The sequence below is a fragment of the Crocodylus siamensis genome, chromosome 15 (assembly GCF_052110815.1).
Source record: "Crocodylus siamensis isolate JL-2025a chromosome 15, ASM5211081v1, whole genome shotgun sequence".
Lineage (NCBI taxonomy): Eukaryota > Metazoa > Chordata > Crocodylia > Crocodylidae > Crocodylus > Crocodylus siamensis.
Window position 1 is genome coordinate 12,447,272 of NC_143409.1, and position 26,261 is coordinate 12,473,532.

The window sequence follows — 26,261 nt, forward strand, 5'->3', positions numbered from 1 at the left end:
CTTCAGTCAAGCCTGCAGATCCAAAGACCCCACACAGTCATGGGGTGCCCTGGTCTTCTGCAAGTGTGTTCCTTTGTGCTCGCTGTCCCTGTCACCTTTCTTTATCTGCGATGCTCAAGTCCAGTTTTTAGGGCTGTGCAAAACTCTGGGAGCCAATTTTTGATTCGGTGGAGATTCGACGGCCAAATCTCCAGACCTGAATCAAATCGGGAGACCCATTAAAAGCTCTGAATCAAATCAGAAGCCTCTGAATCAATTTGGAGATTCAGCCATAGATTTGAGCAGGGCTGCCATGTGCTGCCAGTCCAGGAGGGCATGAGATCAGGTGTGTACCCCCAGATCTGCGTGGGGCTGGCTGGGCTGGGCTGTGCTCTGGTAGGCTAGCCCCAGCCACCTGCTGTTGGGCTGTGCTCTGTGGGGCAGGTGAAACCAGGGCTGCGCTCCAGGTGACTAGCCCCAACCACAGCCTGGAGAGTAACCCTGGCTCCGACTGTTTCACAGAGTGCAGTAGAGTGGGCCCTGTCGGAAGGCCCCTGACGCTGGTCCCTCCTCGATCCAGGTGTGTGTGCCTGCTGCCATGCTGAGCCACCTGCTGCCGTCCTCCTCCCCTCCCCACCTGCTGGTCTTTAGCAGCCCCAATCCTTCTCTTGCTGTGGGACATAGTTCTGCACCCGAATGCCCCTTTCTTGCCCCCTCCACCCACCACAACAAACTTACCAGCTGGAGGCAGCTGTGTCCGGCATGGTTGAGGACTGCTGCCTGTTTAGTCTGTGGCCAAATCTCCAGATCTGAATCGGCCGAATCAAATTGGGACAGTGATCCAAAACACCAAATTGAATCACTGTTCCTCCAAATTAGCCGAATCCGAATTGAATACTCGCCGCTTTGCACAGGCCTACAGTTTTGTACAGAGTATCACTTTTGCCTTGCCCAGAAACTTGCACAGGACCTACAGGCAAGAAGGCTGCCTCAGAAAACTGTGCTGCTCTCATCCCGGTGGGCACCCACTAGTCTCACTGTGTTGGCACTTTGGGTCCTAATATGCATTGCAAGATGAGGGGTTCCTTAAGAAGAACCTTATGTTCCACTGGGATATGCTGACATCCTTTGCATCACAATCGTTTAGTGCAGCTGTCTTGATAGAGATGTGTAAGGGTCCAGAATCAGTCATTTGGTCTTTTTCCAGTTGTTTTCTGGTTATGAATGAACAGTCTGAATGAATTGACCAAGGACTAAATTAGGCTCTTTGTGTTTTGAGGTCTTCTGTTCTAGCTCTGTAGGATAAGAGGGAGGGTCAAGGTGCAGCTACATGTCATAAAAATGGATTCTTTAGCAGTTCTGACTGGCTTAGAAATTTTCAGTACAGCTGACCGTTCCTCTAAGATCTCTTTTAGAAACAGGTACTTGGCCTGACTGAATTATAGTTCACAGATTGTATTTTTTCTCCCCAGGCTTTTCAACGGGGCAAAAAATACTGCACAAACTAATAAAGGGACATGGCAGCCTTTATAAATCTGTTTAAAGGAGCAGTCCCTCAGCATTGTATACTAGACAGTACGTCAAATCTATGAACATACCCAGACCCAGGTAATAAATAACCCAGAGAATTGTAGTTAAGAGGGAAGGACATAATTAAATCTGTATACTGTGCTTTTAAGTTGGGTCCAGAGCTCTAATGCTTTACACTAGAAAGGTAAACACTGTCATTATTCAACAATGAAATGCACACAAAGCTGACATTGTTTTTCCTCCTTTGATTGAATAATTATTTGCAACAGATTTAATGTACTATTTAGATTAGTCTCTCTTGTACAGTGGAACCGTGATTAAACCCCTACCCTTTTTGATGGGTCATTACTCCTTTGTTTTAATTTCCATTTGTATTAATGCTGCTTTGCTGAAGAAGTGCGCACCATTCTGAAAGGTGCTTGCTTTAAACTCAGTACATCTGGGATGCTTAGCTCCTGCTGATAAAATACAGTTAGCCCAAGCATGTCCCAATCGGCTTCTGCTTCTCAGACTGGCCATGTTATACTCTCTGCTTTGCTGTGTGCTGTTCAGCATTGAATAGATAAGCCTCCAAAACAGGAAAAGGTTTTTCCCTTCTTGGATCTTCTTTTCTATATACATTTTGTTATTATTTTTTGCCTTCTAAACAAAACTGTTAAGTTTGCTTGCTGGTGATATCCAGTTTTACACTATAAACTAGACCACAGAGGTGAAAGAAGCAAAGGTCTTGACTGTACATCATGAGATGAAGATCCTATTGCAACATCTGGACACCTCTGTAACACTTGACTCATCTCTCCTGAACCTGTTTCCACGTGTAGTTGTTTATGTGCTGTGCGCTTCTGTGGAATCCAAAGGTAGTTTTTTTGGGTGTCTTTGGACTCTTGTTTAGGGAAGTTTTGTTCAAAGTTTCTCTTGGCAGATACTCTTTGGTCTCTTTTACCAATGATGTACCAAATATATGGGAGATCCATAAGGCCATGTTTACAGTGAAAAACTTAGTTTAGTCCTAACACAGCTTTCACACTGGCAGATGGGGTGGGGATGTGTCAGTGGCTCCTTTCAGCTGCTGTAGTTTGTCCTTTTTAAATTTTACTAATTTGTTTGGTGGGGGTGGGGGGGTTGCCACATGGTGTAGTAAGATGTACAGAAATAAGGCACATTCTTGTTATGGGTGCAGCCAAGACACTGGGAGGTGGCATATAAATTAATATCTGTGGGCATTTTTACACACGCAAGTGCTGCAGTGCCAGGTGCTTTGCAGTGCTGCAACATTTGTAGTTGTGTAAGTGGTGAAATGTGTGTAAAAAATGGCAGCACTAAGAATAAGGCAGTGGTGCACTTTTGAATTAAAACACATAGAAGGTGCTTTAGTTCACATGTGTACCGCTGCCATTTTCTGAGTGCTGACTTGCATTTTGCCACTTATACAACTGCACGCAGCATGCATCAGCTCATGTGCGGACCAGGCTCGAGCAATCAATCAAGTCTGCTCCGAGGCAGTGATTGCCAGTGTGTTGCGGGACAAAGTACGTGTATAGATTTGCCCTATGTTTGGTATATGACCAAATGATGCAAGTGCAGCAAGTTTACCAAAATGGGTGGCTGCTTATAAAGCAACTGGTATGCAGTGACTGTTCATCTGATTGTCCTTACTACAGGGTGAGAGCAATTACAGGGAAGTCCCTGTCCTCTTTTAACTTGCTGCAATTTGATTGTACATACCCTTAGCGTGTATGTGTTTTTTGGGGGCCTTTGAAATGTCCCTTTCCTTCTGAGTCCCTTTGGACTCGTGCAGCTCTAGCTCTCCTGATGTGAATTCTAGTTGAAAGCATTCAAGGAGCCACTGATGGGATATCTGTTTTGGCTCAATAGTTGCTTACCAAAGGAAGTGGTGGAAGAATTCCCAGTCCTCTTCAGACACATATTTTCTTTGGAAGACCAGTGTTTCTGTAATGTGTTTGTGTTTGGCCCTCTTGACATCTTTTTAGCTAAGCCACACTTACTCCCTAATACTCTCTGACTGTTTTCAGCTCAAATTTTCCAGGATAAACAACAGCCCCTTCTCCCCTTCTCTCCAGTGGGATAAACAATTTCTAGGGCTTCTTAGTGTGAGTTCCACCAAATTTCCAGAAGCTGTACTACTTACTCAAAGAAGACCAAAATTGAAGCAAGTTCCTCCTCAACGAGGATCCAGGGGAGGCTGGTACGTTCAAGAGACCTCAGTTTCTCCTGGAAGCAGAACATGTTTTGGGAAAAACCTGGTAGTAACGTTGTACGTTTGCTTTTGGTATGTAGCATGCCAGCCAAAAAGGCTATTGTTTTATGGTTAACATGTTTTTTGGGCAGCCAGTGATCTTTTTTATTTTGCTGAGACAGATGGAGGAATTCCAGTCCCACAAGCTTAACCCTGGGAAAGATTAGTTGGTTTTAGGTTTGAACCACTTGAGCAGTGAGGTTAGCCTAAGACGGTGACATATCCCTGCATATGGAGCTGGTTCTGGCCCAAAGCACGTCTAGTGACGTAAAGGCTGAGAAAAAACCAGTAGGTCAACCGGAAACTACTTGAGGAATGTTCTATATGTGCTTTTGGCAAGGGAGAAATTTTGTGGCATGTCTGAACTGTTGTGTTTGTGTTTCTTGTTTCATGGGAGAGATGCTTGAATTGCAGATGCATGCAATAAGTGTGCTTGAAGCGTTCCAGTTATATGATTATAATGAATTGAAATATCTATGTAAATGTAGCTTCTTTTATGGGATGATGGCAAGGGATCATAGAAAAAATTGCTCTCTTCAAGCACAGAACATGAACTTTTATTAAGAAAAAAATGTACATTTACTGCTACCTCTCTGTGCTCTCTCTTGGTTTTACTGTGGAGTTTCTGCCTAGTACCTTTCCCCAGGTTCTTCCTGCTCATCTTTTGTACTGCTAATTTAAAGTATACACGTATTTTGAGGACACCTGTATTCTCTTTCTTTTGCTCTCTCTCTGCTGCTGTTAGCATATGCAAGTCATTTATTGTGTAGTTTCCTGCATAACCTGCTAGAGATGTAAGTGTGTTTTGTCACAGCCAGATAGCACAGTACACTTTTATGGCAGTGTGTAGAAAACCGAACGTCTGTCAGAACAGGCTGGAATGAACTGAAATTTGTTTCCTTTTTGGTTATTCATGTAGCACTTACTCACTTCCCATCTGTTTTGGCTTCGAAGACTGCTGAGATGCTTCCTCTGTCTGACCCACTTGGCACTACTCAAAGAAGATCATTTTTCTTTGATAGCCAAGTTTTATAGGGCTGCAGCTTATTAGTAAATAATCATTAGTATTGTGAAGCTCATCACTCACTGAGCGGGCAATTTTTTATGCTTTTCCTCTGTCCCTCTTACTGACCTGCTGTATATGTCATGCAAACCCAAAGAAAATGAGGTTGCACCAGGTGCACAGAGGAGGGAGGCAGCATCTTGGGGGTTGTGAAGAGGCACTGATGGTGGTAAGCTCTTGATATTTCACTAACACCATCCAGAATTTTTTTAAAGTTATGTTTAGGCAGGTTTATGTGTCTCTTGTCCTCGTTTGTGGTACTATAGTTATAGGCAGAGACTAGGTTTCCTTTGTACATGGTGCTGGTATGAACACTTTGATGGGTGGCATTACAGCTTTACAAAGTGTGTACAAGATGGAATGGCACGTGAGCACAGACACAGAGGCAGGAACACGAGGAGAATTGTTTCAGAGACCAACTTTCCTGCATTTGTTAGACATCTGCATGAGTTGAGAAGTGAAAGGATGGGGAACCTGATACCAGCTGATTGGAATACAGCATTTCAAAGTGTGATGCTCACTTTTTATTTCCTCTCGAGTCCTGTGTCAGTCACTGGTAGCATGCATATTAAAACTGATTTTCAGCTCAGTTAAACATCATTCCCTCTTTCTTCTATGTGGTTAAATTAAAAAAAAATAGTGGCCAAAAAACTCCTGTAAGCCTTGCTCAGTGTTCTCTGGCACCATCGTGGTAACTGGTTGCTTTCCACTCATCTGTAGATGCGTCTTTGCAACCACAAAATAAACTCTTTGACTGTCCTACAATGTTAGTAGATATATCGCCTAGCTTTGCTGAGAACTTTTTTGTACGGTGAAGTAGTGTACTGTTATGTATTTTAGAATAGTGTTAGTGCTTAATGAACACTACACGGACCATTTTAATTTAATTTTTTTTACTTGTTTAAAAAAAAAGGTTTTTTCCCCCCTCCCTTTCCCTCTTCCAAATCCCAGTTGTTTTTGATTTTCTGTTGGGCTAAGCTTTTTTCAAGAGCTGTACTTTCTGTAATTAATGAAACCTTGGAATGCACATGGTCATGCATATAAATGATTAATAAAATGGAGAAACATTAAGTTCTAGTTATGTTCCCTTTATTTGACTAGATCCTGTTAATAAGAAAACCCTTGAGTGACAGGATGACAAATGAGATCAGCAACTTGAAAGAGATGCTTTAGGTCCCATGCTTTTATTTATTTTATTTATTTATTTATTTATTTATTTATTAATTCAGTGCATTGAACATTGCCAAAAAACTTGATGGCTGTTCTGGTGTCTGATTCTGTCCTTGAACAAAACACCCTCTGAGTTGGCTGCTACTCTGGTCACATTGAGAAGACACGTGTGTATTTAGAAGATATGACTAGACTTCCCCCATCTCCATCCCCAATTCAGTCTTATTGGTTTTATCCTTCTAGCTATTTCCTGTTGCCAGTAGTTTTAGGGTGGGAGAATCTCAAACACTGGGCCCAATTCACATATGAGCTATTCAGTGAGTTCAGCGGTTCTGCAAACCAACTCCTGTGTGCTTCATTTACAGGCCGTGTGACTTGTGTGTGGTCTCTCCAGTCCCTGCGTTTCTAAGAGTAACATCTGATTGCAAAACGAAGACTTAATAGAAATCTGGGCTGTTCTCTTTGACTGTGTGCAGTTTAAAGGCATGTTAATAGCAAACTAGATTTAGTTTAGCATTAGGTTTTATTTCTTTTCCATCTCGTAGGTAGAAGTCCGTGTGGCAGAATCCCTTTATTTCAGCTTTGGAGACCTGTGTTTTTTATGAAGTTGTATACAGGTGTTCAACATGATAGTTTATTCAGGTCTATTTTATTTCTTTAATATAACCTACATGATTATTAAGTATGTAAAATAATGATAAAATAAAAAGTGATCCCTGTCTATGGACTTAAGATTGACTTGCTGCAAACATGTTACACTTTCATTTCAAATGGCATCTTTAAATTTGAGTGCATGTCCTCTTATGCCTTTCTTGCTCCCAATACCAGCAGGGTCTGAATGTCTGTTATGATGGGCGCAGGTTACAGTTAAGTGGTGCAGTCATAACAAGGAAGGATAGAGCCCTTTTAATGGCTGCTAAAACCAATACAAGCTAACGGTCTTTGGAATTTCCCAAGCTCTGTCCCATAGTACTTTTTGTTGTCGAAATGGAGAATATGTTCCAGTTTTAAAGACTATTTGGGAAATACATTATAGAGTTCTATAATGGTCACAGTGTTGAGGTGGCTTTACCAGTCTCTTTTTATCAAACTTTAATACCCTCATATTAAGAAATCTCTGCCAAGAATTAGACTTCCCTGCAGTAGCAATGTTACGTAGCATAAAGTGTTCTTGAGTTCTTATACAGTTTTTTCCCTCTGAGTTTTGTGGTGGTAATGGATATTATCATGTCACCATATTTGCCACATATTAGTTAAACCCAAAAAGATTTGAGAGCTTGAATGCATGTGAGTACAGGTACTCCTCATTTAACGTTGTCCTGATTTTAATGTGGTTTCGTTATGACGTCGCTGATCTGTTGGAGAACATACTTGTTTGAAGTTGCACGCTGTTTGGTTATAACGTTGTTTGGCCGCTGCCTGCTAGTAGGTAACTACTGTGATGTAATTAGATTTGCTTAACATCGTTTGGCTTGGTCACATTTTTCAAGAACGTAACTACGCCGTCAAGCAAGGAGTAGCCATATGAGATTTGCAAATAAATTGTGCTCATTCCTGCTTATGTGAGTTCAGTGAAGGGAAATTTCTGGGAATGTGCTGAGGAAAGAAAAATGGTAATGAAGAGGCAGGAAGGAGACAGCACTACTCTTTTAACCAAGTTAACTGCTATGCACTTTATTTTACTTGTACATAAAATACCCGTTTGTTTGATATTGTAGGGTAGCACAACTCAGACTTTATTGCGGGCTACTTGCAAGGTTCTTAAGTTTGCACGTTGTAAGGATTTTTTAGAAAGGGTCTGTCAGTGATCTCTGTGATTTATTGATGTTCTCCAAACATGTAAGTGGGGGGAATTTCGTGTTTAATAGATAGGTGTTCTACGAAAGAAGCTAGTCTCACTCCATACAACATGCTGACATGAGTCTGGCAGTGGATACCATTCTGAGAGTGCCTGTTTTTAACTCGGGGATTCAATTCTAGAGGCCACTTTCAAATGATGGTAATGTGCTGCAAAGTTCAGGATTCGCGTCTGGAGTTGCCGCAGATAAAATTGCTCATTCAGTTAAACGCTATGTGTCTGAATCTTGATACATTCTTCATCTACGTAGCTATATACAGTTTTTATGGGGGACTCGCATCTTCTTCATCCTACAGGTTGGATGGTGTTTGAGATGGGTCATGGAGGCTGCTTCATTCACAGCTCAGTTTGCACTGGCTGTCGTGTGCAAGACATAAGAGAATACACTGGACTATTGATATATAACTAAATATTTAATAGTTTAATTCCCAGATGGCCTTGTAGCCTTGTTTACTGGATAAAGCATGGACTCCTTTTGGGCCTAGGAAATGAGGAAGTACTGGATATGATCCTATAATTAAAACCTGTTTTCTATTCTTCTCCTTCCTACAAAGCCATCTGTTTTTTTTTCCCTGCCCTCTCTTCCTGTCCCAGATTAATGGATCTATTATTTTTTCCCCTGCCTATTTAAATTATTCTCCTTTTTTTGTGCTTCTCTGCAGCAACTCTTTGCAGCCTGAGGGGGCTCTTCTTAGCTCATCTCACAGCAACAGTGGACCGTCTCAACCCTTCTCCGACCTGTTTTGGGGTTGGGATGGTCTCTGTATTCCTCTCAGGCTTTGAGTTTTCTCTTGGTGGCAAGCATCTCCCTTCTCTGCTTGCATTGCCACTTCTCTAGGTCTTGCTTTGGAAGTTCTGCTTTTCCTGCTTGCTAATTTAAGTCCGAGACCTCAAAATAGTAGGATTTTTCCTGCTTCCCTGGAGTGGGAACAGAATTGGGTCTCTTGTGTTCTCTTCCCTAGGGCTTGGGAGTAGATCTCTGGAGCTGGATGGAAGAGGCAGCAGCTAGGGGTGTCTGTAGGAGGATCCTTTAAAGGTGTGTTCTGCTCTTGACCTTCAGCTAGGGACAAGGTGAGAATCTGTTTTGCATTGATAAGAAAATTTTGGGAGGATTCATTTGGAGCTATTCTGTTGCAGCTGAGGCAGATTGTTGGGTATGTCCTCTGCAGCGCTAGTAATGGGTTTGACTGGAGACGACCAACCTGACTTGGACAATGGAAGCAGTGTTAGCATAACGCTCCAGCAGAGCTAAATAGCTTATTGGGAGTGCTTCACAAGAGCAGCTGTTGGCGGGTTAGCTCTGTGCATTCTAGCTCAGGTATCAAGACTTGGCACTGCGTTGTGCCACGCAGATATACCCATAGTGCAGCAGCTGCTACTTCTGCAAGGCCTGGCAGCTGCACCTCATTTATGCACAGCCTGCTTTTAAGCTTCCTTTTCATTCAGCAGCACTGGACAGTTTGAATCAAACACCAGCACTGCACAGAATTTGATCTTTTACCTGGGGAAATTTATCCTTGCCAGTTTGCTTGGGGTGAGTAGCATTTAAAAGGCTGTAACATATTATCACCTGCAGCTAAAAATAAAATAGAGATCTGGAGGTGGTGGATGATTTTTCTACTTAGAGGCTAAAGCTGGCTAGCTGGAAAACTTTGCTGAAAGCCTTCTGATACAGGTTCCCAGTGCCACTGGCACTCTCTGTTGAAGCATTGGCACACAAATTTTCAGCTGATTCATCCTTTAACAAAGGAAAGGGGAAAGGATCATGTAACTTGGTCTCTCTCTTGCTCAGTTGAGTCCTTAATTCAGGCATGGATAAATGGAGGAATTTGATCAGACCTCGCAGTGTCAGACAGGCTTTGAACCAAGTGAAATGGAACAGAGCCGGGTTACAGGGCATAGGGTTTCTCTTGTGAAGTCTGCAGCGTTCGGCTCGTCAATGAAAATATGCATGAATAACTTCAACCGGGCAGTCCTGTATGCTTGCCTGCATCACGGTGTGGTGAAATGGCATGTAACTCCCTAGTAACTTCTTCAGCACAGCTAGCAGTTGGTAGGTGTGGTGCTTGTGAGCCGTGAGGAGGTGCTAGTTATTTCCCCCGCACGTCTCATTCCTGGTTATTTACGCTGTAGGGTGCATGCAGAGCTGAACTCAATCCTGGGTTACACGCATGTTCCATCCACCAGGGAAAAAATGTGCATAACGCTTGGAAACTTTTCCTGAGTCTGTTTTTCAAAATAAAAATCGGGGGAAAAATGAAAACTGGGTCAGATGGCTGCGTGTCAGTTGGTTCAGCTCTCGAGTCATGTTAGCTTGGAACAGTAGCAACTCTTGACTTCATACGTGTTTTCCTCTGGGGGAAGGAGGGAGCTCATTGCACAATTATTGTTCTGTTTCTTTGGATGCTGGTTTTGAATATCTTCACGCTGTGACAATACAGAGTTCCATGTTCAGTTAAATCCCAAGATGCCTACCAAGTTTGGAGGCACAAGTGTATGGGAAACTTTTTTTGTTCATGCAAGATCTGGAGTTAAGTTAACTTCCCTGATGAGAGAGTTGGAGGACTCATGTCCAGATAATGAGCTGAGGGCATAGAAGAGGCCTGGTGAGCTTCCATTTAGGATAAACACATCCTATCTAGAAGTACTCCTGAGTTAGTGAGCACCTCCTGCAGCAGAATTCCCTTCTAGATGCTCTTTTACTCTTGGCACTTGCTCCACATACTGTTTTTTTTTTTTTTTTTTTTGCTGGTTTGCCATTCAGTGGCATTCCTTCTTTCTAGTAGTTTTGTGTGAAGTGTAACACTGCATAAACTCAACACCATTTGGGCAGCCTAGCAAATTCACTGCTGTCCTTACAGATGGGGTTGCTCAATTCTGTGAAGAGATTACGTGATCGCTCTGCCTTCCCCCACCTGCTTTCCTAATCTGTGCTGCTTTTTCACCTTGGCTGGCTGTGGCTGAGTCTGCTGTTTATGCCTGTTTAAGAAGTTAATCTTTCTAAGAGCTGTTGAGCTCCTTGGCCCGATGTGGTAGTCTTGGCTACAGGAATGCAAAACATCAGCATTGACAAACTAATATGGGGCGCTGAAGAGAAATGGTTAGGTGCTTATTTCCGTGCAAGGCTGCAGGAACCTGGGTTACATCTTGGGGACTTTCTCCTTAATCACTGAAGCATGACAACCTCCAGACATTTTCTGTACTAAAACAAAACTATCTGAGCTGTTTGTTGGATGACTTGATCAAGTCACTGTTCCATTATGTCCACATGGTCTGTTCTTGTCCTGGTTAGCCAAAAAGTAAAATGACTAAAGCACATAGTGTTTAAAGGGAAGAAGAGACTATTGTGCTTTGAACTCTTGAAATGCATGTGCAGAGCATCTCTGACTTGGGTTCCTGTCTTGTGCAGGTTGAGAGGTGAGGGTCCTAGGCATGACAGCCATGCAGTTAAGTGCTTGCATTGCTTGCAGTTGAAAAGTGAAAGGAAGTGGGGACATGCTTGTTGGACTCACCCAGAGATCTTCTTGGCAATTGGCGCTCTCACTGTAGTGCAAAGGCGTTGCCTTTTTCTGTACAGGTTTCCCTCGATTTATGCAGTACATGCGTTCCTGGAGAACGGCACATAAATTGAATTTGCATAAAGCGAACCTACTTTACAATGTAACAAATAGGGATAGGTTCCCATGGCAGGGAGGGAGGGAGTGAGGCTGGGGCGAGGGAAGGAGCCGGGAGAGGGGTGATGAAGGAACAGAGTGGCACTCACGCCAGCCCCGGCTGCTGCGGTCCTGGGAGCGCCCAGTGCCAGCTGCCTGCAGCCACTGCACAGTGCTCTGCCTGTCCCCACCGCGCCTGGGCTTCGCTTGTCCACACTCACCTCTGCTCCAGCATGGGCTGGGGTGAGTGCAGACCAGGGGAGCTGCGGGCAGCACAAGGTGCAGCACTCACTCCAGCCTCGGTTGCATTGGCCCTGGGAGTGGCTGACACCAGCTGCCTGCACCAGGGCATGGTGCAGTCCAGTAGCTACAGGCAGCTGGCATTGGCCACTCCTGGGGCTGCTGCAGCAGGAGCTGGGGTGAGTAGGGACAGGCAGAGCCCCAGGGGGTTCGGGGCATGATGCAACCCAGCGGCTACAGGCAGCTGGTGTTGGCTGCTGCAGCTGGGGCTGGAGTGAATGCCGTGCCCACACTGCCCGGGGCTCCGCTTGTCTGCACTCACCCCAGCCTGTGCTGGAGCAGCCCCAGGAGCGGCCGACACCAGCTGCCTGCGCCAGGGCACAGCGCAGCCCAGGATCAGAGGTGAGTGCAGACAAGCAGAGCCCAGGTGCGGGGAGGAGGGACAGGTGGAGCACAGTGCAGCCTAGTGGCTGCAGGCAGCTGATGCCAGCTGCTCCTGGGGCTGCTGCAGCTGGGGCTGGGGTGAGTGGGACCATGGCCCTTTTCCCTCCCCCCACGGACTGACCTGCTTGGGTGGGGGGGTGTCTATGCTGATCGCATAAGAGCAAATTTACCCCGCATATAACAAATTATGGATCTAAATATGCTCATTGCATAAGAGTGAATTCACATGTAAAGAACCTGCATAAATCGAGGGGAAACCTGTACTTCCTCAGAGCTCAGCCCCATGTTGCACCTTCTCATAGGCTTGGCTTTTATTTCTTGAGAACTGTCATTGGTCATAAAACCTTTGTGGATTAAGTTTGTTCGTGGGGTGCCTCCACACAAATTGCATCAAGGGTGAGTTTGACTTTCTGACGGCCACATGAATAGGATCTGGTTTAATTATTTGGGGTGCGGAGCCTCCAGACTTCCTCTTCAAGTGCTGCTGTGATTGGCTACTATATATTTCCTTTCTTTAATGCGCTGCAGATGCAAGTGCAAGGTTTAATAGGAGCTGGTGCATCCCAAAACCAGGCCTTATTCTACGAGACTGCCCAGGCTATTCTGCTCCAGTCCCTTATGCAGTATAACACTGGGGCAACTTGAGCAATTTGGTAGTTGATAACTTATGGGACGGGGCCACAGAACATGTGCACAGTGACAATGTGGCTTTGTACCTGCCTTGCCTGTTACTGTGTGGTTTACTGCCACGTGAAGAAGACTCTTGTTTTCATACAAGCAGGCATCTTTATTTCTTTTTCGGCAGGCTTACACCACCAATTCAGCAGGTTTGCATTGTCCCTTCCTAAGGATCAGTGTCTTTCATTATTTTATGAATGCTTTTTAGTTTTTATGGTCAGCATGGAAGATACAGTGACAATTATGCAGCTTGCAGGGTGCATGGGACTTGCCCAGGCAAGAAGTCGTGTTTGTTGCACAAGATCCACCTACCTACAGCCCAGGGCTTGGAAGAAATATAGTAAGGCCAGAGATGAGTATTAAGGAATAATATTAAATCTGTTTTTTCCCCACTCCCTGTAGCTAGGCAAGTTAAGGTTTCCACTAGGTTGGTGGCAAGGTACTTTTAGTTGCAAGGTACATGCCTTTTTTTTTTTACTCTCTTGTTCTATACTAACCAAAGAACATTGGCAGCCATAATAGTTGAGTAGATGTGTTTCAGATGCTGAGGGCTTGTCTGTAATATTAAAAATGGGTCTCTAATGTTGATGCTAAATGTTTACACTTATTGATGCTGTCAGGAGATGAATATTACCATTTGGAGCCATAAGCGAGCTGGAGCAGAGATTATTTGATCTTTGATGGAAGTTTAATTCAGCAGTGGCTTCTGCTGTACAAAAGAGAATCGCTATAATTCTGATTTGTTGGATTATAACCAGTGAGAAACCTTACCCCAGTCAGCTCTGGTATTCATATGGGCAAAGGTTTGCCAGATCCACCTTTAATTTAGGCACATCTCTTTTTTTTTAACGAGGCCAGCTCAGTAATACAGCTGATATGACAGTGAACACAATACATCATATAATAGATGGAGACCTGTAAACCTGAGGAAGAATCAGTGTGGACTGTGCTGGAAAACAAGCCTGTCACTTGTAGTTCTTCGACAAGCAGCAGTGGCAAAGCACTAATCTTGGGAAAGGCCGAAATCAGCTTTGTTTTGTGTTCGTAGCATACTTAGCACCGTGGAGGTCCATGTAGCACTTCTAGGCTAAGTACAGACATTACACTTAACGTGTGTTAAGTATGCAGAAAGTGCTTTAAAATCATGACAGAACAGAAGTTCACAGCAGTTAATGCTTTAAAAATGCCAGGGCATCTGTACATCTGCCTGACGCCTACTCTGATGCATTCTAATTGGAACATGTTGGAACAGACTCAGTTAATCTAATTAGGATGCTCCAGCAGCCTTGGCCTCGTGTATTCTGTGTCCCCATGTTTCAAAATGGTCGTGGGGGCACTTTAATTAAGCTTGTCGAATGAGCTTTAGATAAAACACTCCCACCACCATTTCAAAGTGTGGGATGCTGAATACATGAAACACTGTTGGCATTTTAATTACAGCTGTTCCCAACAGCCTCTCTAACTAAATGTCGTTCCACCCCCTGCCATATAACACATGTCAAGATGTCGTAAAATAATTCCCAGTAGATATGTATTGGATTAAAACGCTTTAGGTTAGAGCACTTTTTGAACACGTGTACCACATCCATTGCACATCAGTGTAGATTGCGTTCTGCTGCTATCAAAGGGGCCCCTAGCTGAGTAGCTGCTAGACTTGGCTAGTGCTTGTCTGCTCCAGGTGAGCACTGGTCCAATCCTGCCCCTGGGCTCTCGCAAGCTCCCCCTCCATGCTGAGCTGCCCTCCCCACCCCCAGCTTGATGGCTGGTGTCTGCGGGTGGCGTGCTGGGTCCATGCAGCATCAGGGACTCCTTTCCTCGCCCCCCTAGCCCCAATTCCTGGTGTGGCAAATAGCCTTACTCAGCAGCCCCGTGCTGTAGATCCTGACTGTAGCTGTTGAGGCTGGCGCTGGGGGAAGCAAGGGAGCCCCCTTGCCATGCAGACCTGGCCCTAGTGCCTTCGTCGCCTCAACCAGCAAGCTGTGGGGAGGCTCCGTTCCTTCCCCCATCTACCCTAGCTGCTGCTTACGGTCACCAGCTGGTGAAGGGATGGGCTTGGGGAGAGGGGCCACACAGGAACCTCCTGGGAGGTGTATGGGGAGCACCCCTCTGCCTGCTGGCTTTGCCCAGTGCAGGCAGGTGCCAAGTCCCCTGCCCCCTCCCCCTGCAAACAGACATTCATTTCATTCCCATTCTAACTTAAGGTGCTATAAGTAAAGTTTCACAGTTAGAGTGCTTCTGCCAGGGGCTTTTTGAACATCTGTTGAACTCTAGATACTACGGCAGGGGCACACAAAATGCAGTCCGGCCCCGCCAGGCCATTCTATCCAGCCTGCGGGGCCCCTAAAAAATTTAGAAAATTAATATTTATCTGCCTTGGCCTGCCTGTCATGCGGCCCTCGATGACTTGCCAAAACTAAGCAAGAGGCCCTCTGCCCAAAATAATTGCCTGCCCCTGTACTACAGGAATACAAATAATATCTAGCCTGCAAGAGGAATGTGTAATAAGATGTAATCCTCTTTGCAGTCTGACTAAGCCCAGAGCTGCTCTTCCCCAGCTCAGTGTGCTTTGGTCCCTGGCACGTGCATAAATGCTGCACCTCGGAGAAATTCTCTGGTGTGAACGGTGCCAGATTTTCTTTCTTCGTCTCAATTGCGCGTGTAAATGCATCCACTGAAAGTCAATGGGATTTAAGCTGCAAAGTCACTGAAGTCTGGAACCTGGCCCATCCCTCAGTTGAGTTCATGCATTTCCTTGTTGTATCTGCTGCAGACCTGGTCAGTCCTGCCATCTTAATTTGCTGCTATGACATCTCTTTTCCTAGGCTACCTGCTGTAGGGCTTCCCTGAACAGCAGGGCACTGGGAACATTGCTGAATTTCATTGCTGCACGAAACCTTTGTGCACTCCCTCCTCTCCCCATTACTGACTATCATACTTTAGTACAGGGGTGGCCGACCTGTGGCATGGGTGGCTTTGGTGTAACACATGGCAGATCAGGGAGCAGAGGTGGATAATGCAGGCAACTGAAAGCAAAGTAGCAGATCAAACAGGGAGCACAGGGAAGGAAGCAGAAAGAGCAGCAGACCAGCATAGGGCTGGGAGCAGAAAGAGCAGCATTTCGGGAAGGGGATCGAAGTGGGGGGGGGTGCAGGGCTGATTTGTGGCATGCCTACTAAAAAAAAAGTTAGCCCTCGTTGCATTAGTACGTCAAGTTCTCACTGCTCTCTTTTAGTTGACGTAATCTAAGTGCTGATTCCTTCCAGTTATATGATGTACATCAGCAAATAAGAGTGCCACACCTTTTTCTTTAAGGCCCAAAGTGAGAGGCTCATATTTTTCACTTCTGACATTATTCCTGTACACCCTGAGTTCGGAGTAGATTGACACTAGAGTTTCTTCTCCACTGGAGGTGCAGGAGTTCTCCTCCACTCCTCATTTGCCTTTTAGCGGTAACGCTTCCAGGGAACACTATGTACCCAAGAACAGAGGCACGTGTTTCTGAAGCACTTCATCATCCTGCACAGTGAAATGGAGTGATTTCTCTTTGTTCGGTGAGATGATCTAAGCATTGCTACTTCTACCTTCCTGCAGAAGGGGAGAGGTGGGCGTGCAAGATACATCTTGTTGTTGGGACCTTTGAGAGGGGGAAAAACAAAGCAGCCACCTTCACAGCTCCTTCTCTCAAGGGCGGCAGGGGTCTCTTTCTCAAGGTGGGTTAGAATTAACCTGGATGCTGAACATGGTCTCGAGATCGCTTTTGCAGGTGCCCGAAGAGTTGGATAATGCTGGTGTTACAGCCCTTTTGTTTTTATTGCCCTCCCCACGCTCCATCTCATCCCTTCAAAGCAGTTCCTGAGCCAGGAACTGTGGTGGTGAGCTGGCCTGGCCTGATCCCTGGTTGCAGAGGCGATTGCTTGCTGCTTTCCTTACCCTACCGCCCCCTCTCTCCGCTTGCTTGGCACTGGGCTTTTGCCTGCAGGCTGCTTTTGTAGGTAAACAACACGATGTAGTGTGGGAACGGGTTTTCATTATCACAAGCTGAGGGGCGCTGTCAGAGATGAGCCCTGAGATGTTCTCCTTTAGACCACAGTCGGGATTTGCTCTCACGCTCCCTCCTAACTCATGTTTATCAGAATGGCTCTAAGCACCATAACAAGGGTTGTGTTTGGATTGGTTTAGTTTATGGAGAATGTCAAGGTCCTTGGCCGGTTGTTTAAAGAGCAAGATGAAAGAATGTTTTCAGATGTCCTTTCTCTCCAAAGCACAAGCTTACAGTTTTTGTCAGAATAATCTACTCGGACATCCGAGGCCTGGAAGTCGCCACGTTGTAAAAGGGGTCTGCAGTGTAGCGCACACATGTGGCCAATATGTCTGATGTTTTAGTGCAAGACTGTTGCTGGAGAACTTAGCTTTCTGAACTTGGTATCCTACGGGCAGAAAACGACTGCCAGGCTGCATGCTCTGCTCTTCTTCCCATTGCCTACGACCCACCTCTGCACCTCCAGAAAGAAATCTTCCAGTTAAGTATCTGGAACAGACAGTGGACTCCTGCAGCATGACAGACGACAGCCACCTTAGCAGTCTTTCAGTGTGTGGCCCACAAAGCATGTATCCCTGAACGTGATAGTCCCTCATGATCTGAGTAGAGTTATACTGCAGACTGGTGCAGTGTGTCCATCAGAAACGCATCAGTGTTAGTGCTCCGGCTCAGCCACAGTATGCTGCTTATACAGGCTGTCTGGACACCCTCATTATTAGTGGAGCCAAGTGGTTTTTATTTATGTATGCATTTTTTGACCTCCAGTCATTTCAGAAAGGCCCTGGGTTTAGTATGTGCTGCTGCCTTCTCTGTGAGGGCTGCTCTGTGCAAGCCCGTCAAGACTGTGCAGTAAAGGCACACATGCTTACAATAATAAGAAGAATGAATTTGCATTTGTCTCCAGTGCTTTCATGTGGCCCATTGGTTCATGACTCTCACACTGTGGCATAGGCATCCGTGCCAACAATGCAGCTTCATTTTTCCATGTCACGTGCTGCTGTGCCAGGTCCAGCAATAGCAACTGTTGAACAAAAGGGAGGAGAATAATACAACCTTTCTTGCCAGAAGCCCAAATGGAGTCAGATCTGTGGGAAGCTGGAAATGACTTTCACAGCAAGTTGGACACTAACCACACTTTCTTTCCCCCTCGCCCACCTATTTATCTCTTTCTCCTCCTCCTGTATGTTTGGCTGTAAATAAAATGTCCACTTCTTTGTACCTGGGTGACTAATAGTGATGGTAAAGGGCATCTCTTTCATAATGGAAACTGTCTTGTAAATAACCAAGTGAGAGATATGCCTAGTAAAACAAGATAGAGTTGCAGGAGGGAAGATTTTTAAGTGCAGCGTCGTCTTTGGAGGTCTAGGAGAGGCCAAGGATACTGGAAAAAGAAATGCCAACAAAACGTCCTACCAGGTTGCCTCAAACTGGACAGTTCAACCCTGGAGCAATGGCTGTTTACCTAGCGATGACTTGCCAGGTTTGTCTTTTCCATCTTGAGTTTAAAAATATAATAGGTAGGAGATGCTGCTTTTCTTTATTTTTATTCTCCCTTCTGTGTTCTTTGACCTCAAATGGCTCATTGTTTAGCACAGTCTAAAGTGATGCAAAACCAAATCATCTTAAAATGTGCTTTATCGGAAAGGATAAAATGTATTTTTTTTCAACAGTCTGAAGCCATTTGAATGGATTGTTTTGCAGTATATTTTAAAACTCCATAGTGAAACCCTACATATGACCAGATGACAAATTCTTTATTGGCTTGAACTGGCGGAGTTCCATGTGATCAGATCCTAGCGTCTAGCTTGCATCCTTTCCTGTAGGGGAAAAATGACTAGAAGAACATCAAGAACTGCTTTTATCGTTTCTAAAGCACTAAGTCCTGCACTTAGTTTCCATTCCATATTTCCCTGTTCTTTTATCTGTAGAGTGCAAAACGCTTCTGATTCAGGTTTTGAAGCATGCTGTTCAGTGCTGTACTGTGCAGAAGATGTCTGTGGAAAGTGGTATCCTATAAATGAGAAACGCAGAATGCGTTGCCCTCTGTAAATTGTATATGATACATCTGGTAGGGGTGGGGGGAACCTCTCCAAGCTTGGATGGTATCTTTCAAGATTGTTTTAGTTTTCTGATTATTTTGAGAGACAGAGAACAAGTTTTGATGTTGTTTCTCTGATATATTTTTTTTTTTTCCCCATGTACATTCCAACTTTTCTTGGCGATAGAGGGTCCTTGGAATGAATCTAGTATTTCTCTTGTATTCAGGTGCTGGAATGTGAAGCTCATCTTTTATCTCCCACCCTCCCTTTTGAAATGTTCATATCAGAGGGGCTGTTTTACCATTTGGTTGAGGAATGAAGATGCTTGAGCCCCCAAATAAATAGCATTGCTTGTTCAAATCAGTTGCTTGTTTCCAGTTAGTAGGCTAAAGTACAAGAAGCCCAGGTGAGTGTGTGCTGAGGTTTGTGACCAACAAACCCCCAAACATTTTAAAGCTTTGTGTGAAGATTTCAACTTTTACTGCATCAGGGCTGAGAGTTGATTGGTATTTAAGGGAAGGCTTCAGTCATGTTTGGACTTAGAAAGTTTACAAAGCCAAGTTCTATAGATTAACTTTCTCTGTTAATTGATAAGCCCGTTGGCTTTGGAGGTGGTCAGGTTAGTGCCTCTCATTCTTGATAATGTTCCTCATTTCCGAGACCATTTCAGATGCTGGCAACCTTGAAATGCACAGCCATTGATGGCTTTTTATGTAATTTTAATAATATTTCCCATGTCTTAAAATAGGTACATTTACTAAGGATTTTCATTGTATTTTTTATTGGCATGTCTGTCTACATAGGCAAGGTAAAATGTCAACTCTCTTCCCCTCCCTGTGCCCATCCCATCCCAAACCAAATCAAAATAAATTTCACCATGAAAAAGCACCGAAGTATTTTATTTAAAGGGAAAGGGTCTCATGCCGTCCTGCCTGTGGCACTATTACCTGTAAATAATAAGGCAAGTTACGAAACTGTGATTTTCAGACCTGAACCCTTTGTGAAAGGTTCCCAGGTCCCTGCTTTGTTCCAGACTCTTAAGCTCATCCTGATTTATTTGAATGGTTTTAAACCTTTTGAATGAATTAATATGACCCCTAATTTTGACGCCTTGGCTGATTTCACATCAAAACTATTTACAACTCAAGGTTTTTGTTCTGAGTTGCTTGAATCTATTGTAAGGCAGCCTTCAGGAGTGTGTGTATATTGAAGGGAGGCAGAGGGGAGGGCAGTTGAGATGCGAGAGAGGTTTCCCAGAACCCCCTTCTTAGTGAACAGTGGCTGTAAAACTAGAAAACCTTGTGCTGCCACGGAGCTTTTGTCTTCTTGTGCTGCTTTCTCCTTTTGTTTGGAGCGTAGGCCTGCAATATGCTGAGCCCTCCCCACCAATCAGCAAAGCACTGTGAAAGGAGGCAGGGGGGTACTCCCATTGACTGCAGGGGCTGCAAATATTGATGGAAGGTGTGTCGCTAAATGCTTTGCTGAACTGGGACCAGAGCATCCAATGCCTCGCAGACCTGAGCGTCGCTTCTCAGACTGAGTAGGCACCTACAAAAATTGCGATTTCATGGAAATCGGGCAACGCTTGTGAAACCCACAACAGGGAGAGAAAAAAACGAAACAAAACCTTACTGAAAATAAAATGCTGCTTCCCCACAGGGAGCCAGCAGGCCTCATGGTGTGGCGGCCCAGGTGGGTGGGAAGAGGACTACTTACATAAAGGAGAGCCCCCGTCCCTTGCCTTGATTGGCTCAGAGGGCTGCCTATCATGCAGCTGCACCCCTCCAGGAATAGGCAGTGAGGGAGTAGGGCTGCATGATGGACAGCCTTTGCAACCAGTCAGCAATGAGGGCTCGGACTATGGCAGACGGCCATCATAACCAAGGGCCACTGGGCCTGTCCACCAGTCAGAGCATGGGGGGAGTGTCACAACCAGCCCATGAAAATGGTGGTTGACCCAATGATCAACCTGCGAAATGGGACGGCTGCCACCTCGAATTGGGCAGACCCGTGCCTGTGAGCACTTGATCCCTCGACCCCTATTTAAGAGACTGAATTGCACACCTCTTACCCTTGTTATAGCGATAGCAAAACTTTTCCGTTAGACGTGGGTGCGTTGCACTTGAGTTAGCATCTGGAAATGGGGAGAGGAGTCTTATGTGGCTAGCACTATTTCTACTGATTCTGACAAACTGGTGCCGCTGGTAGGTAGGGTTTGTGTAGTCTAGTGCATATGCCAGCCACAAGGCCTTTATGAATAAAACTGCTCCAGCGTGAAGCATGGCAAGCAGGGGAATACCTGCCAAGAGGAGAAAATTCACAAACCCTTATTTCCTTGATGAATGGGGCAAATTAGAATGAAAAAAGGAAGTAATTAAATACTTTTGTCTGTGTTTGTGATGGTCCAAATTGGTGAAATGCTTTCATGGTATTTCATTAACGCACACTTTACAAGACAAGAAAAAGCATAATCTAGGTTTAGACCTCGCTATTTTCTGTGCCTTGCCCTGCTGCTCTTGGGTATTATGTGGAAGAAGAGGTCTGGGAATGGAGCAGGAGCTGAAAACAGCAAGGTGAATAGAGGGCAGAGCGAGAGGCTTAACTTGCAATTTCCTTGCTTTTGTTGGTTCAAATCTGACCCTTTGCTTTAAAAAAAAAAAAAAATTGTATTTCATTTCCTTAGTTGTATAAGTAATAGGAGAGGTGGGTAGAAGGAGCTAGGGACAGGGGTCAGGTATAGGACAGACAAAAATAAAGCAAAGCACCTGATTTTTATTTATTTTATTTTATTTTTTACTCCCAGCAGAGACCTGCATACTTTGAGTAGACCAAGAAAGATACAAAAGTGGTTGTTTTCTGGTTGAATGCTTGAAAGCTTTTGGATTTAGCTTGCTTTACAGCTTTTTGTGCAGTCCTGGAGTTTCTCCTTCCCTCCAGATACCTTCTGGGCAAGATGCACTGACCTTGCCTAAGCCAATGTAGCTGGAAAAGAATTGGGCTCAATAAGGCAGAGAAAAACAGTCCTTCTGGCAACCAAAGGGGACTTCTGTCTTTGGCTCCTCGGAGGCTAGCTCCCCTTCCCAACCATAGCACTGTGCCTCTTTCCCGTTAGTTCTCTGCCAGCTGAAAGATGGAAGCAGCAAAGGAAAATAAATATGCTTCAAGCTGTGGAAACATTACCGAAGACAAAAACATCCTGTGTGTTAGACCTAAAGCTCCATTTTTAATCGCACTCATGAGTATTGGCAGGTGGACCTCTGACAGAAGGCATAGGCTTGATGCTAGAGTTTCTGGGTGAAATCTTATGGCCTATGAAGTAAAAACTGAGTGAGCGCTATAGCTCCTTCTGGCCTAACATCTGTTTCTTTCCCTAACCACTTTCCCCAAACGTAATCTCTGTTTAAAAGATGGTGGCACTTCCTAGAAGCAGGCTTGGACATGGGGGAAGCAGACTCTTATCAATATATATGTATATAGGGATATGTACAGGATCCTTGTTGCTGAATATTCCCCTGCTGTTTATTCCCCACCTGAAGTTCTCAAGATATCCATTTCTGTGGCAGCAAGCAGGGGAAATGGCTTGTAGGAGCAACTTCCCTCATCTCTAAGTTACTGGACAAAGTGGTGTTTCTCTCTCTCGGATTAGTGGCTAGTCCTTGATTTTTCTACTGTAAGTCAATTCCTTCTTTAAAAGGGAGTCTTTCCCAAACAATAGCGGAAAAGTATTTGAATGTCAGTACACCTATTTATTAACTGAAACTTTAAGTCTAGGAGTTCGGTAATTTTAGCTGAGTATCTGGTAACTGTGGGATTTCTTATTAATTATTCCTGTAAGATGTCACTTTTTAAAAATGAAAATGGTCTGTGGGCAGAGACATTTAAAGTGGATACTCCTTATAACTGTTATGGCTTGCTTACCATTAAGTAAACCCATTGCTTGTGAAAGCTTATGCTATATACATCTCTGATTTAGTTAATCTATAAGGTGATAATCTACCCTCCTTTCTTGCTTATCATGAATTTTCTTGGTTATCTCTGCTTTTGCTACTACTTACTCCTGCCATCTTCATAATCCTTTTTACCTGTACCATTCAAGATTAGTCTCTTGATAACAGCTACACCGAGCATGTTGTCTTATCAGCTACCGTGAGCTCTGACTTGTTTTCTTGTCACCTCTGGGGCTTACATCCTTCACAGCTCTGATCATTTGGAAAGCAGAGGATACAGTTCTTCCTGAAGTGCAGTCTCATCGTCTTCCTGGGCACATGTGATGAACTGGCTTCTCCCTGTACCAGTTTGCATCAGGGCTGCAGGTTAGGGCTCTAGGTAAGCAATTTTGGATGTGCTATTGGGTAGTTTGTGCCCTGGAGAGCATGAATTACTTATTTGCGCATGCTTCATTTATTTAGGCAAGAAAAATGCTTCATTGCTTTAGATGGGAAGTCTTTCCCAGAAGATGATAGGTTTTAGAAGATCTGCTGTGGTCTCATCCCAGGGTCACCTGGAGAAAAAGGAACTGAAGCAGCAGAAAGCTGATTTTGATGAAGTACTTTAGTGGCCAGTACCTAGCAGAATCAGTACCTTCTTCAAGGCAACCTAGGCATGATGGTGGACAGCATCATCTAGTCATATATTCAGGCATGCCCCCTCATAGCTTTGTAGCCTGATTTTTGTCTTCTCTCTTACCCTCCTGCCTTTTCTCCACACGCCCCCCCCGCCCAAAGTATGGAACACCTGCAGCTCCTGCTGACTTCAGGGTGTGAACAGTACCTCTCAAAAGCCAGCAGTTATCACTGTTTGGGTCAGTGATGGAGTAGTATTGAACTTAGACACAACTTGGATGGAGATGTAGGGCACTCTTGATTAGCTTAGCCTTGTAGATTGAGCTGTCTATAAATACACCAGGTAGGTAAACAGCATGGAAGGAGAAGAGCTGTTTAAGATAAAGGATGGTGCTGGCACAAGAACACGTGGCCATGAACAGGTTTAGGCTAGAAATCAAAAGTTTTTGTTCATCCAAGGAGTAAAGCTTTGGAACAGCCTTCCAGTGTTGGGTGAAGGGGCAAGAAACCTGAATTGGCCCTAAAAAGATGGAGTCCAATACGTTTGTGAAAAGAATTACCTGATTTAGCACCTGTTGTTGCAAAGCTCAGGACTTGTTGACCCAGGAGGTCCCTTTTGAGCCTGATATTCCTGTTTGTGAAACGAACTAGTAGGTATGTGTGAATCTGTCACCTTAGTGTAACACAAAAGGCTTGTAGGTGAGCCTGGTTTTTATTTTGCTGCCAAAGCTCTTCCTTTGGGCCTTTGCTTACAGGGGCGGGCAAAATACAGTCTGCAGTCCAGATCCAGCCTGCCAAGGGATTTTGTCCAGCCCACAGTGGGTCCCTTGGCTCCGCCAGGCCCAGGTGCAGGTGGCAGCCTGGGTTGGCATGTGTGCAGTTGGTCCCACTGCCCTCCAGATGTGCAGTGGGGCTGGGACATGTGCAACAGCCAGACTTGTTCCCTGGCAGCCCTGGCTGCAGCTGCTGGACCTGGATCCGCTGCCTGGGCACCCCAGCCTGTCTGCCTGGCACCCACCACTGGTGGCACTAAACAGAGTGAGTAGGCAGGGTGTTCATGGAGACCAGCCTGGGACCTGCGCAAGCAGGGGATGGGATGGGGTCATAAGTGGATGGGTAACTGTGTCTGGGAGCGTGGCAGGTGGGCAAGGCCAGGGCTGAGATTGGGATTGGCTTTGCAGAGTGGAGATAACGTGGGGCAGGGCCCAGGACAGAGCCATGATCTGCTGCATAACATCACTGCAATGGGCACCAGTTCTGCAGGCAGGGAGTGGATTAGGGCTCTGCCTCTGGCTCCGGCCCCATGCTGTCATGGCCCCAGGATTTCGATCCCAGCCCTGGTCCTGCCTGCCTGTCCTGCTCCCAGATGCCACTCTCCACCTCCTAGTGGCCCCAACCCACCCCATCCCATCCACCTGCCCATGTGGGTCCTGCCTGCTCAGTGTGGGGTCAGGGCCCAGGTCAGAGCCTCCATCTGCGCCCCACGTCCCCCTGCCTGTGGAGCTGCCACCCATTGCAGGGGCGTGCAGGGAGCAGATTGCAGCTCTGCCCTGGGCTCTGGCCCTGTACTATCACAGTCCTGCAGTCCTGGGGGAAGAGGGGAGTGCTGATCCGGCCCACAGCAACTCACCAAAACTGCCTAAGTGGAGCTGGCCCATAATTGCCCACTCCTACCTTAGAGGGTCTCTGGCCTAGGAGTAGGAGGTCCTGAGTTTTTGGTCCTTTTTTGTCTCCTGTGGGGGAAGGGAGGATGGAGGGGTGTGTGTGGACAGTAAAAACCCATTTGTTCTGTTATTAACATGAGATACAAGAGTGGCACAGATATGGCAAGGAATTTATGAATATAGAGCAACTTGTGTTCCTTGCCCTGAGGACTGTGCTGTTCAAGACCCTGATTTGCTAAAGACTGGCCATGTGCTTAGTCCTGAGCATATGAGCAGTGCCTTTAAACTCAGGAAAGCCAGCAAATTCAAATATCCTGAAGGCTTTGTGTTTTCAAAGAGATGTTTCTTTTTTTATTATTATTATTTTTTTGTCTTTGCTTTGCCTTTGCAGTAGACCATTAATGGTACTGCCAAGAGAGGCAAGGAAGGGTAGCTAGAAGAGGCAAGAGAGTTTTAGATCATGATTTTGAGCAGCGTTGCAATAGATGAGCTGTGGCTGCTTGTACGTGGGTAGTTCTGCATTTGGGAATGCACTATACACGTGGAAATATGGGGTAATCTTTAATTTTCTTATTGTGTTTGTATTAAAATAATGCCAGCAGGCCCCAAAGATCAGGGCCATATTGTATGAACACACAATTTGCAAGTATTTTGAATGCAGAGCGGGTGAATTTATTGCTTGTACCTGTGTTACAGCTGAGTCCTAGATGTCTGTTTAGTAAGGTCACTGTTTTTCTTGCAGTATTCCATATGTTTTATGGAGAAATCTCAATGGGCATGTGATAAACTAGGCTCATCGTTTGGTACCAGAGCTTTGATCAGTTGTTTACCCAAAGATTTATTTACTGCTTGAGACTGTAGTGCTCTCCTCTTAACCATCGCTTGAAAGGAGGATGCTTCCGTTGTGTAACTTCATGTTCCTGTTGGGAGCTTCAGCCGTTAGTGAAGGACTCCGAATGATTTTCTTGCTGCTGAGATTGTATTAGCAGTCTCCTCCCACGGGGTTTGCAAGCAAACAAAGGAGTGGCAAAAATAAGATATACCTACTTCCTTTGCAAGTCGTGTTCCCCACTGTACCTTAAGCC

General features: G+C 45.2%; 1 protein-coding gene across 7 annotated transcripts in view; it reads left to right on the forward strand.

The window, feature by feature from the left end:
- The window catches only part of AKAP13 (A-kinase anchoring protein 13), a 324,780-nt gene that overhangs the window by 34,884 nt on the left and 263,635 nt on the right, over nt 1-26,261 (forward strand). The window lies entirely within an intron of this gene.